The sequence below is a fragment of the Zalophus californianus genome, chromosome 6 (genome assembly GCF_009762305.2).
Source record: "Zalophus californianus isolate mZalCal1 chromosome 6, mZalCal1.pri.v2, whole genome shotgun sequence".
NCBI classification, from domain to species: domain Eukaryota; kingdom Metazoa; phylum Chordata; class Mammalia; order Carnivora; family Otariidae; genus Zalophus; species Zalophus californianus.
In genome coordinates, this window is record NC_045600.1 from 86513784 (window position 1) to 86523060 (window position 9277).

The 9277-nt window shown below is 40.2% G+C and overlaps 1 pseudogene; it reads right to left on the reverse strand.

Annotated features, from left to right (window-relative positions):
• Positions 1 to 4074: 4074 nt before the first annotated feature.
• On the reverse strand, positions 4075 to 4643 carry LOC113909611 (annotated as a pseudogene).
• Positions 4644 to 9277: the final 4634 nt, after the last annotated feature.

A 9277-nucleotide genomic window follows, 5' to 3' on the forward strand; every position in this document is an offset into this window, starting at 1 on the left:
CTAACTATTTGCTCTCCTGTAAAATGGAGATTTAACTCAACTGAGAAACAAAATGTCCCTACCTTACCTCAATCCCCATTTTCGTAGAACCCTACATAGTTAATAATTTGGAGTATGTACTTGCAGATATACCCCAAACGCTATACATACACTATATCCATATATCCATATCATACATACACAGATTTAATTGTACAAAATGGGATCATGTCCTCATTACATATATTTACATGATAGTCCACGTAGACTATATTCATTCTTTTTAATGCTAAAATTATTCCATTGAATGAATGTACCATATATCATCATATATCTTTTATCATTATCCTGTAGGTGGGTGTGTAGGTTTCTTCCAATATGTTGCCCTTATAAATACAATGAATTTTCTGTACATATATCTTTTCACATAAATACGTAAAATATTTCTGTAGGATTGTTAGAAGTAGGATTTCTATGCTGAAGGATTTTTTTTTTTTTTTTTTTTTTTGAGAGCGAAAGAGAGCACAGGCCAGGGGAGGGGCAGGGGGGAAAGAGAGACAGAATCCTTAAGCAGACTCCCTGCAGAGCGTGGAGCCCGGTATAGAGGGCTCCATCTCACAACCCTGAGATCATGACCTGAGCCGAAATCAAAAGTCGACTGCTTAATGGACTGAGCCACCCAGGTGCCCATGTGCTGAAGGATATTAATGCAATTTTCAAGGGTCACCCATCTGCTCTGTTGGGGAGGCAAAAATATTTTCCTCTTTTCTTTCTTTAAGAATAAATGCTATCTAATCAATTGGATATTTGCAATTCTTCAGCATTTCTCCTACTGTTTCTTCCTTCTTTAGGTTCCTTTTAACCACCTTTTCCCTTGTGAAGGTGAAACATTGATTTAAAAAAAAAAATTTCCAGGCATTTATTCTATGCCAGAGACCATTCATAGAAATGGCTAAGAGGCACATGGAGCTGACGTTTAATTGAGGGTGGTGACTGAAAGGAAAGAGATGATAAACATGACCCTTGTGGGTTGAGACATTATATAAAGTAAAATATACAGGATGATGTATTGAAGGATGCTACAGTTTTCTATTGCTGCACAAAAAACCAACACACATCAAATGGGTTAATACAGAAACACTGATTAAAAAAAATTTTTTTTGACACAACTGTAGTACAACTTTTGATTTGACAACCATCACTGTAACATGTCAACTTTTAACTTTTCTCTGTTGCCAATCCTTGTTTATACATAATTATAATTTTAAGATATCTCTAATTTTTATGACTATGAAAGTGATATATACTTACTATAAAAAAAATCACAGAAATGTGTAATTAGAAAATGAAAGTCACTCTCAGTTCTACTCCACCCCCAAAGATAAACACTATTAACAATTTATAAATATTTTTTTAGTTACCATCAAAACATAGATATGATTTATTTTTACCCAGTAATAAATATTAGCCATTTTTATATGTTTACAAAATCTTTGTAATTACAGTTTCTCCCAAAAGACTTTTGTTTGGACTGGAATCTATTTTTTTGTAAAGATTTTTTTTTTAAAGATTTTATTTATTTATTTGACAGAGAGAGAGAGACAGCGAGAGAGGGAACTCAAGCAAGGGGATATACTATATATACTATAAATGTAAATCTTTGTCCAGATTTTTTATCATTTTCCTGGGATAAGTTCCTACAAGAGGAATCTGGGAGGAGAGGGCTTAAATATTTTAAGACTCTGGAGATATTTCCTATCCTAAATCTCCTAAGTATGAGATAACCCATCTAATCATTTTCACTGTAAGTGGTTACGTAATATTGTTTGATTCTGTAGTTTACTTAACTATTCTCTTACTGCTGGATGTCCAGATGTTATGGTTGTCTCACAGCCTGCTGAGAAAATTAAATGAGAGAGCATAGTAGGGAACCCAGCCCTGGGCCTGACTGAGAGGGCAACTCCATTACTTTGGAAAGAGCAGGGATTCTGAGATTTCATGGGACCTGGGTTCAAATCCTGATTTTGCCTGTTACCAGCTGGGTATTTGTGGGCAATTTGCTCCCTGAGCTTCAGGCGCCTCCTCTGTAATATAGGGGTAACAATATCTCCCCCAAAGGGTTAGTATGAGGATTAAATGAGGAAACTTATATAAATGCGATATAGAATCTTAAATGTCAGTGCCCTTCCCCTAGCCAATTGAACCTTGAATGAGAAGCCTCGGAAGGCTTCTTCCTAATATGGGGGTTTCCATTCATTTGAGATAACAAGTGTAGAAGGGAATAGTGAAATTTTAGGTCTGGAAGGGGTCTTAGCTTAATCCCTTTATTTTCTTGGTGAGGAAATTGAGGCCCAGAGAACTTAGGTGACTTCCCTAAGGTCACGCAGTGATTTTAGTAGGATGGCTGGAGACAGAATCCAGGTTTCGATTCCAGCATCCAATGAGTTTTGGGCAGTCTCTTCTAGAATCTCACAGCCAGCCTCTCACTCTCAGAAAAGGAAGTGCCTTCACATTACGGTTCATCTGAGGTCACTCTCCAGGGACGAGATTTCCTATGAAATTGGCTGGAGAGATTCTCACACCCTTTATAGAATTCTTGGAGCCTGGGTCAGGAGGTGATCAGCTCACTTTGTCACATTCCATTTCAGGCAAGACCAGGATGGAGTGACTTCCAGATGATTTGGGGGCTAGGTATCCCTAGAGGGTAGGGCAAGCCTCCTCTCTTTTCTTGGGGAGATGAAAAATTGGCGGAGTGGTTGCACAGGACAAGCCTGGACTGGAAACAAGTCACTTGACATCACTCAAGACCCAAACACTCGAGGGACGCCTGGGTGGCTCAGTTGGTTAAGCATCTACTTTCAGCTCAGGTCATGATCCCAGGGTCCTGGGATTGAGCCCCGCATCCGGCTCCTTGCTCAGCGGGAGCCTGCTTCTCCGCCTCCCTCTGCCTGCCGCTCCCCCTGCTTGTGATCTCTCTCACTCTCTCTCTGACTAATAAATAAATAAAATCTTAAAAAAAAAAAAGACCCAAACCCTCCAAACTCCTCAGAATATAGAGCTCTGCCTTCTGGATCCTCAACTTCTCTTAATGAAAGTAATAATGAAACCAATAGTACTAGATGCCAGGCACAGTAAAGGGCTCTCCACACATTATCTTTGCCTGAACACTTGTAACCTACAAAATGAGGCACTGAGAGTTTCCTTTGTTTGCTCAAGGTCACCCAGTTGGATTTTTTTTTTTATACTCAACAACATATTTTATTATATTTCTCAGTGGTGGTTCCTTTCTTCCCCTTTTATAAAACCCAGCCAAGGCTTTAAGAAAGGCTTAGTTTAATAGTACTTACCATACAATTAGTTTTTCATTTATACATTGTAATTTAGTTGTTCATAAAGCCCAAAAATATGGGTTACAATGCATATTACTTTTGACAATAAATGACATATTTAACACAACCTATTCTGTATAATAAAAAAATATTGTACTTATTTTACCATCAAAAGCTATCTTGAGAAATTTTCTATACACATTAAGTAAAAATACTAAACTAATATGTTAATACTTCCGGTGTAAAAATAATTGGGTTACCTAGCACTAATTTTTGCAACTACTAATCTTACAAATTGAAAATTGCTTTTCAAACCCATGTTCTAAAAACTGCATTTTGGAAATGCTTTTTTTTTATGATGGTGGCAACATATAATGATGAAAAGAATATTTAAGTTATCAAACTTAGTATAAAAATACATATGACTACATAAATATGAAAAAAAGCCCCATTTCTTGACTTTAAGTGTAGACTTATACCTTTCTTAAATTACATCAAAAATCTTCGAAAACATCTAGTTAACTAGAATATACAGAAAGACTGTAAACAGACTAGCTGGAATAAGGCTTTATCAAAATCTATAATGATAAGACAATTTATTCAAAACACCTATTAACTAGAATAAAGTAGTCACAGTGGGAATGACTTGTTTCTATTATTTAACAGCAGATATTGTAGTCTTTTATTCCTAAATTCAATTACATCAAAAGAACAGTGTTAAAATTTCACTTAAAGTAATTCAGTTTCATCGGTTTTTAGAGAAATATAATACTTCAAAACAAAGAAAATAAATCAGTGTGTCTTAACAAACCAAATTCATAAATGAAGTTTTAGTCTTCTTAACAGGTGTTGGCCAAAACTGAAATTGTGGAATAATCCTCACAAACTCTGAGTTCAATTTAGATATCATCAATGTCTTTGTCATCATCTCCAATATCATCAGACTGGACTTCATGATCATCTCCAGGACCAAATGCATCTGTTTCATTGATTTTAGCATGTTCTGGAATCTCGCCATATGCCTTCAGACTTCTAGCTTCATCAGCATTGTACTTTCAAATTACACCAGCTTTGTTATCCTGGTAGTCTCAAAGACCAACCAATATAATGTCGGAGGTATTTATCCAAACCTTTTCTCTCAATTTTCCTCTGATATGACATAATCTCTTTATACCATCAAAACATATAGCTTCTAATCGTCCATTTCCCAACATTTTAATTACCTGAGCATACTCTTGTCCATCCTCTTTAAACACCAATTCTCTTTTTTCCAGATTCATTTTCATTCTTACCCCTACGCCTGTTTTTACCGCCTTTACCTTTATTCTTTGGCATGGTGGTGACTGCTACCTCCCGGCGCTTTCGACTTCTTTCCCGTGGAGGCCACCCAGCTGGGTCTTAAACCCAGTTTGACTCAAGATCCCCTTACTCTTGGGACATCTGGGTGGCTCAGTCGGTTAGGTGTCTGCCCTGGACTCAAGTCACAATCCCAGGGTCCTGGGATCAAGTCCCACATGGGGCTCCTTGCTCAGCGAGGGGGTCTGCTTCTCCCTCTGCCTGCCGCTCCCCCGGCTTGTGCTTGTGTGCGCTCTCTCTCTCTGACAAATAAATAAATAAAATCTTAAAAAAATCTTCTCCCTCTGCCCCAGCCCCAGGCTCACATATGCGCATGCGCAAAGCTTTCTCTAAACCTTAAAAAAAAAAAGAGCCCTTACTCTCAACTGCTTTGCTAGACTGGCTCCACTTACTCAAAAACTCTTAGCAAGTTGAGTGGGAAGGTTTCCACATCTTGTCAACTTCCTCTCTTCTCAGGTGGGGTAGAAAGTCAGTCTGGAAAGTTGGAAAAAGAGGCAAAGAGCTAGCCTTCATTCCTTTCCTGTGGAGCTCAGCCTCAACACCTCCCCGCCCTCATGTACTCCCTGCTTGACCCCAAAGCTCTTCCATCCAATTCCATCGTCATCCTCATATCCTCCATCCTCATTCCCATTGCCACCCAATCCCACCTGATTCCTTCTTCATCCCTGTTCCATTTTCATCCTTATGCTTAGCCCTTCGAGGCAGAATTCGGATTGGGCTTTGTCCCAAGGCCTGAGATCAACATCTGTGACCTGAGGTAGAGGTTTGTTCCCTTTTACGCTGTTAGTATGAACGTTTCCATGAATTTCCTGTAAGTGCACCTCCCCAGTCCTCTTTCCCCGAGGTATTTTTGTGCCTTCCCTTGTTTACGTAATTTTCCAGAGTCTGTCCTCTCCCCTACACCCACTTGTGTAGTCGATGACCTCATTTTCTCAACCCAAAAGCACATTATGTGATGGCTGCCTGTTCCTGGCTTACCCCAGGGGCCCTTACTCTTATCTCAACAACAAATGGCTTACTAGAAATCTGGGCAAGGTTAGACTGAGCGACCAGGTCACAAGAATATATACCTAGTGTTGACATCTAGAACCTGGCTGGAGTAGGGAGTCAGAACTGAGGCCAGGCCACCTGAGGCTATTCAAGATCATGATGGCACGTCCCTTTGTTGAGTTGGACATGCACTTGACATTGTGTGGTGTCTGGTCAAGCATGATCATGGTGTCTTCAGGAGATCCTCAGGCCCTAGCATGGCAGGGAGGGTAGGGCTGAGTAGAGTGTCATGGATAATCATGGCAGACATATCAACAACATTCTCTAGTCTGGCAAGGAGAGGTGAGTTAAGATGGGGCAGGTAAATACTTTGAGTAGTCTTTAGAAAGGAATAAGGAAGGCACTGATGGGCCAGATTTGGGAATAAGCTAAGGTCGAGACTTAAGGGACTAGAGTTTAGGATTAATCACTGGTTGTGCACCAGTGAGGAGCAGGAGGGCTGGAAGCTCATAGGCTTGATGGTGTTAATAAATAGGTAGATTAATAATCATCACAAATTGCAACTGTATAATACATTCTTATACTAAAGTGCAAGCCTTGATAATTTTTTCTTTCTTCTTTCCTTCCTTTCTTTCTTATTCTTTATTTTCCTTCCTTCTTTTCTTTCTTCCTTCCTTCCTTTTCTATTTTTTTTTTAAATGCAAGTGACTAGCTTAACTTTTGGTTGCTGAGGCATTGGCTCGTCAGTTGAGCATCTGACTCTTGGTTTTGGCTCATGTCATGATCTCAGGGTCCTGGGATAGAGCCCTGCCTTGGGCTCCATGCTCAGTGCAGAGTCTGCTTGTCCCTCTCCCTCTGCTCCTCCCCCTGCTCTCTTTCTCTCTCATAAGTGAATAAAGTCTTTAAAAAAAAATGGTCAAAGTACCAAAGAAGACATACAAAAGATCAACAGATACGGGAAAAGGTGCTCACTATCACTAGTCATTAGGGAAATGCAAACTAAAACCTTGCACCTGTTAGAATAGCCATCATCAAAAAGATAAGAGATAACAAATGCTGGCGTGGCTGCAAAGAAAAGGGACCCTTGTGTACTGTTCTGTTAGGAGGATGGTAATTTGGTGCAGCCACTGTGAAAAACAGTATGGAACCCTCAGTTTGTTTCCTGAGATTAAGAATTCCTCATATCAGTGAGGTCATATGAACAAACTGAGGGTTGCTGGAGTAGTGGGGGGTGGGAGGGATGGGGTGGCTGGGTGATAGACATTGGGGAGGGTATGTGCTATGGTGAGCGCTGTGAATTGTGCAAGACTGTTGAATCACAGATCTGTACCTCTGAAACAAATAATGCAATATATGTTAAGAAAAAAAAAAGAAGAAGATAGCAGGAGGGGAAGAATGAAGGGAGGGAAATCGGAGGGGAAGACGAACCGTGAGAGAGGATGGACTCTGAGAAACAAACTGAGGGTTCTAGAGGGGAGGGGGTGGGGGGATGGGTTAGCCTGGTGATGGGTATTAAAGAGGGCACGTTCTGCGTGGAACACTGGGTGTTATGCACAAAGAATGAATCATGGAACACTACATCAAAAACTAATGATGTAATGTATGGTGATTAACATAACAATAAAAAATTTAAAAAAATAAACAGTATGGAAGATCCTCTAAAAAGAAAACACAGAGCTACCATGTGATCCAGCAATTCCACCTCTAGACATATGGTGGATATGTCTAAAGGAAACAGAAACACTAACTTGAAAAGGTATTTGTACTGCCATATTCATAGAAGCATTATTCATGTTAGCCAAGACACAGAAATAACTTGAGTGTCCATCAGTGGATAAATGGATAGAGAAGTTGTGGTATGTCAGTATATATATGGAATATTATTCAGGCATAAAAAATGGGGAAATTCTACCTTTGTGGTAACATGGATGGAGCTTGAAGGCATTATGCCAAGTGAAACAAGTCACACAGAGAAAGATAAATACTGTATCACCTCACCTATATATGGAAAAACAACAACAAAAGCCTCCGAACTCATAGAAAAAGAGATCAGTTTGTGGTTACCAGAGGTGGGGGCAGGGAGGGGCAAGTGGAAAAAGGGGATCAAAAGGTACAAACGTCCAGGTGTAAGATAAAGAAGTACTAGGGATGTGACGCACAACATTACATTAGCTAACACTGCTGTGTGATATATAGGAAAGATGTTAAGAGAGTAAGTCCCGGGGCACCTGGGTGGCTCAGTCAGTTAAGTGACTGCCTTTGGCTCAGGTCATGATCCTGGAGTCCCGGGATCGAGTCCCACATCGGGCTCCCTGCTCAGCGGGGAATCTGCTTCTCCCTCTGCCCCTCCCCCCTCTCACGTGCTCTCTATCTCTCAAATAAATAAATAAAATCTTAAAAAAAGAGAGAGAGTAAATCCCAAGAGTTCTCATCACAAGGAGAAAAGAAATGATTTTTTCTTTTCTTTTTTTCTTTTTATGGTAGTTGTATGAGATGATGAATGTTAGCTGAAGCTATTGTGGTGATCATTTCACAATATATGTAAATCAAACCATTACGCTGTACTCCTTAAACTTAAACAGTAATAGAGTGATACGGGTTAATTATTTCTCAATAAATACAGAAAAAAAGAGGCAGTCATTTAAGAGATGGCTATCTTGAATAAACACATTGCCAGCCACACGACTAGATAAAGAGCCGGGCTGCGATCCCTCCCACCTCACCACTCAAACCTCCATTGTCTTAGAAATCTATGTTGAGTTTATTTGATAACTATTTGAGCTGCTTGTTTTTTCTCCTCCTGTACTTTCAATTCCCACTGTTATGGGGTTTTTAAATTTTTTTTAGAGGTGGTGAGGGGCAGAAAGAGAATCGTAAGCAGGCTCCATGCTGGGGCTCAATCTCACAGCCCTGAGATCATGACCTGAGCCAAAATCCAGGAGTTGGATGCTTAACTGACTGAGCCACACAGGCTCCCCTCTTATGGGTTTTTTTTAAAAAAGGTTTTATTTTTAAATACTCTCCACCTAACATGGGGCTCAAACTCACAACCCTGAGATCAAGAGTCGCATGCTCCACCTACCAACCCAGCTAGCCAGTGCCCCTCCACTCTTGTTTTAAATTCACCAATAAAGAGTGAGCTTGCAAAACCCTAAGCACCCACCCTCTACCCCAGTAGAAGCAGAATCCCAGGCCCGAACTATGACTTCACTGTGTGGCCCCAGGTGTGCCATGTAATTTCCAACACTTACAAGTAATAAACCTCATCTCTTTCAAAGTCTCCTGATGGTTATTCCTGAGGGCGTCTTGCAATCATAAGGAGAACCCCAAGGGCTGGTCCAGCTACAACACTGATTATCAGTAGGCTGAGACTGGCACACAACACATACATTTTCTCATCTGAATTATTTTCTGGGCCAGTATTGCTATCTGACTTCCTAATACCCACATAGACATTTTAATATATGAGGAAACAGACTCAGAGAAGTTAAGGGTTTTTCCTTTGTAGCTACTTAGGGGTAAAGTTGGCACCAGAATTCTGTTCTCTGATCCAGCGTTCTTTCACTTCTGTCAGAGAGATTCCTTCAATATAGAGGGTTGGGAGCCAAAGGCATTTGGCCTGT